Here is a 5,242-nt window from a genome sequence, read left to right as displayed (position 1 = left end):
GCGGTTTTTGTTTACCCCTTTTTCTACAAAGGCTCCTAGTTATAATCAATCATTCATACTACTATACGTACTAAATTTTTATTTTAGAGGCCGTAATACCTTGCCATCTCTGAATTATGACTTAAGCATAAGACTCTGTATGGTAGGGTGTTACAATATCTTATATGAAATTTATTTTATTTTTTTTATTTGATATAGTTCATATGATTTTTTAATCTTTTATTATATTTTTTTATTCATATGAAATATATTGTTGGTTTTATAAAATTTTTATCATTTTTTATTTATATGAGTTCTCGTTTTATATTTTATTATATTTTATTTTAGTTTTGGCTGAAATTTTTTATTTTTTATTCGACTATATAAAATTTATAATTATAATTCTCATATATTTTATTGCAAATTTTTTTATAATATAAATTAATTGATCCCAATAGAAAAAGACAAACTAAATAAAAAATTATTCATAACTATTAATAAAACTATGAATGTTGGATGCTAAAAAAGTCTTGTAAGAATAAAATTATTGAGAGTACGGTATAAAAAGATGATATATTTGATTAAATATTCTTATATATATATCTAAAATTTATATTTTTTAATAGAATAATGAGTAACAATGAATCTCTAAAGACAAAAGTAGCATGGAACATGGGGACTACTAGACAATTTATCCAAGCATATTTAGATCAAGTTGCTAAAGAGCAACGTAATGAAACCACTCTAATAAAAAAAGGTTAGAAGGATGCTTTATCTCAATTTAATAAAAAAAAGTAAAAAACTGAAAAACAATATAATAAGATTCAATTAAAAAATAAGTAGGATAATTTTAAGAAGAAATGGTCAATATGGTACAAATTTTTTGGCAAAGAAGTGGGTTTAGAATGGGATTATACTAAACATACCGTTAATGCACCAAATGAATGGTGGGAGAGAAAATAATTGGTACGTAGTAACTTATTATTAAAGTAAAAATCTGAACTTTAATTTTGATAATAAGTCTTGTGTTGATTAGTTGTACACATGCAGGAAAATTCCTTATATGAAAAATTCAGGAATAAAGGACTTCCTTTTAAAGATGAGTTAAGTATATTATTTAAAGATGTTATGGCCGATGTCAAATTTGCTTGGGCTCCCTCATATGGGATGTTACCTAGTGGCATAGAAAAAGATGGTGATGGATATCGACCATATTTTGAGGAAGGTCATGTTGATATAGAAGAAAGTTCTGGAGATAGTGAAGAAGGTATAGGTGCTAGTGTGGGAGTTAGTTTTGAATTTTAACACATAAATCTTAACTCTTCTAAAAAAATAGTACTCAAAAGAGTACGACAAAAAGAAAGAAAGATGTGGTTTGTGAAACAACAAAAAAAATTTTTTAAGTCCCTACCTTTGTAGATGCAATAAGTAGAATTTCCTCTGCATCTGAATCACGTTCAACTATTGTGTCCACATTTCTAGTATCCGATGCATCTATTGCGGAAGTAATGACTGAGATTCAAAAGATGAAAATGATTACTAGTGATTTCGATTTTCATAGTCGTTGATGTAAACTAATGATGTTTAAACCTACTAGAGAAATGTTTGTACCCTTAAAAGGATATGAGCAAAGATTGTTGGATTGGCTTAAACATACAGCATATAATCCACTATCATTCATGCAAAATTAATTTTTTTTGTGATTTTCATGCAAAACTAATTAAGTTATTATTGTACTCCATTTTAATTTGTCCATGAATTTTTTTATGCTAGGATAAGACAATAGAAAAATTTATGTGTTGCTTATTTATCATTTTATAATATAATGTTTGTGGTACTTAATTATTGTTCTTATTATATATAATTTATTTCTTAGCTTAGTATTGATAAAATTTTATTTATATTTTTATGTAGGACTTAATTTTTGTAAATTAATTTGGAATGAAAATGGAGTATTTGCTCGAAGAGTATGAAAAAGAATAACATAAGGAATCAAAATTACTTTCTATTATAGAAGAAGAAACAAATAAAATTGAAAATATTTATGTATTAATTGGTCAATATGCAGTCAATTATCTATGCAAAAAATCATGTAGAACTAGTGAACAAACAGGTTATTTATGGGTGCAAGAAATTTTATGTGGCCATAGCATTCATTGTTATGAAATGTTTTGGATGGAAAAACATTTTTTTTTCAATTTTGTGATGAATTAGTTGAACAAGGATTAAAATGTACAAGACAAATGGGAGTTCAGAAAATGGTTGCAATGTTCTTAGATACGGTTGGTCATGGAGTAGGTAATAGGATGATACAAGAAAGGTTTCAATATTCTGGAGAGACATTAAGTAAACATTTTCATTAGGTATTGGTTGCTTGTTTGAGATTATCTATTAAATATATTAAGTCATCGGATCCTAAGTTTCAGAATGTTCATAGCAAAATAAAAAATGACCTACGATATTGGCCATTTTTTAAAAATGCTACAGGAGTAATTGATGGTACTCATATCCCATGTGTGGTTAGCCCAAGTGATCAACTCAAATTTATTGGAAGAAAAGGATATCCAACACAAAATATAATGGCTGTATATGATTGGGACATGTGCTTTATTTTTGCTATACCTGAATGGGAAGGTACTGCGCATGATGCTCGTATATTTGATAATGCTATTACAACTCCTACCATGAATTTTCCACATCCTCCTCCAGGTTAATTTTTATCATTTTCTTACAAATAAGCTATATTTACTTGATTATCATGTAACTAATATTATTCCTCATTAGGTAAATATTATTTGGTAGATGTCGGTTATCCAACATCGAAAGGATATATTGGTCCATATAAATGTGAGCGCTATCATCTTGCAAAATTTAGGCATTCTTCTGGATTTACAAATCATAATGAAGTATTTAATTATTATCACTCAAGCTTAAGATTCACAATAGAAAGGACTTTTAGAGTGTGAAAAAATAGATTTGCTATCTTGCGACACATGCCCAAGTTCAAAATTGAAACTCAAGTGCAGATAGTGTGTGCAATAATGGTTATTCATAATTTTATTAAAAGACATTCTGAAACAGATACTGAGTTTAATCAATATGAACATGCAAATATTCTTGATAGAGAAGATAATAGTTATGTTGGTGAAAGCTCAGATCAAACTCTAACCATTAGCTCTTTTGCAGAAATGGACCGTGTTCGAGACTCGATTAGAGATCAAATTATTAATCGCATGCTGTAGAAATAATAGTGTTCTTATGTACTAATTTTGTATAAGATATTATTTCTGATGTATTTCATTAGTGTTTTATCTTTTAATTTAATATTTATTAGTGTTTTTATGTATTAAAATATATTTTGTATTAAAATATATTATTTGTAAAATAATAGAATAATACAAAAAATTATTTTAATTGATGTCTCTTTTAGTAATTTTTCATCTAAAAGTGATTTTGAGTAGTATAATCCAAAAAATATTTATTTTACTATAATCCATTTTGATATAAAGATTGCCAAACATAAATCACATTAACACAAACTTACTTTTCATCAAAATTAAGTTTGCAAAATTACTTTTATGCAAACTCCTGTTTGCAAATTAAACTGTAATCCAAACACACACTTAGTACTCACAATAGGTAGCTCTAATCCAAGAACATTAATTGGAGCAAGTGAGCTCTTCTTTTTTTAGCAATGGACAAATCCGTCCTTGCATTCTCAATAGAGCATAGCAATAATGGATTATTCAACGCACTACTTTGTTGATTAAGAGTCTTAGAATTGGAATCAAAGACCTTAAACACCTTAGAGGGGGAGCTGACACTATTTTCCAACCGTTGAACAAGAGATTGGACTAGTTGAGTTAATTGTTCAACAAAATTAGCTAATGAATCTAAAGTCACATTGTCCTTCAATGATGGATCGTGTTCACTGTAACATTAAAAAAAAGTTAACAAGGATGTTAAAATAAAGATAATAATGAGATATTAATCAAACGACAAATTAAAATATACAATAAACAACTAAATCTAAAGCATAACAGATCATTCATCAAATTACAAATCCAAATTTACTGTAACCAGCTATAAGAGATATGTCGTTGTCACCCCCTGGAACAAACCTAGGGACGTGTGCGACTGTGTGCGCAATAGGGAAGACGACTGAGGACACGACAAACGCAAAACACACAAACAGAGAAAAAGAAGAAACCAAAGCACCACCTAGCACATCCACCGTCACCACGGCAATAATGAAGACACATCATCATTTTCAGACTTGGCATTACCACACTTCTCTTCCTTCTCACCCTCATCCTCTTTGCCGCAACCATACTAACCTCTCCCATTCTCTCTTCCTACCTTCTCCCGACATCAATAACCGTCTCCATCATGTGCTCCCTCTTTGTCGAATCCAAACTCCACGCTCTCTCCATTCCACCGCTCTCCGATTCTGCTCCTCTGCATCACATGGCGGGGAGTGAGAGACGAACGAGTGACGAAACCCTAAACCCTAAGGCTATTCTCTCCTCTTTCTTTTCTTAGGCCAAAACGAGCACGTTTTCTTTAAGATAGTTTTTTTATAATTAATTCTAAATTAAAAAAATATTGCAACATAATTCGTATCTTATTTTTTAATCGAAGATGTGAAAAATAAACTCGTTATGAAAAAATAATAAAAGAACATTGAGAATAAGTTTATGAAACAAGAACAATAAAAAAAATAATTAGTACGTTCTTGTTCAAAATTTCAGTTGTTTTTTGACGAATCTTCATGTTAAGAATAGAATTTGCCTCAACAGAAGCAACCCGATTATTTCTACGCGTTTTTACCATTGTAATTAGCTTGTAATGTTTTGTGTTTGAGAAAAAATACATAACAATGATAAAAGAGAGTTGTTATTATATATCAATTTAAGGTAAATCTGTATTAAATATAAATTCAATCTAATTATTGACAATCTAATTAGTGTTATAATAAACATGAATCACACAAATTTTATTATTTATAAGTAAATCATATATTCAGCCATAATCAATATTATGTGTAAAAATTACAAGTTTGAAAGCTAATATTACGCAGAGTAATAAGTTAGAATAATAATATCTATTTTGAATCATTTCTAAATGAAAATAATAAGTTTCCAGTTATATATGAATTTAAAAAAGTATATATTTATTATTAAATATTATATATTTATTATCATGTGGAATAATAAATTTAAATAATAATATCTATTATGAGTAATTTTAAAATAAAAATAAA

The sequence above is a fragment of the Arachis duranensis genome, chromosome 10 (genome assembly GCF_000817695.3).
Source record: "Arachis duranensis cultivar V14167 chromosome 10, aradu.V14167.gnm2.J7QH, whole genome shotgun sequence".
Classification (NCBI taxonomy): domain Eukaryota; kingdom Viridiplantae; phylum Streptophyta; class Magnoliopsida; order Fabales; family Fabaceae; genus Arachis; species Arachis duranensis.
The sequence above is the reverse complement of the archived record's forward strand: the minus strand, read 5'-3'. Positions refer to the sequence as shown.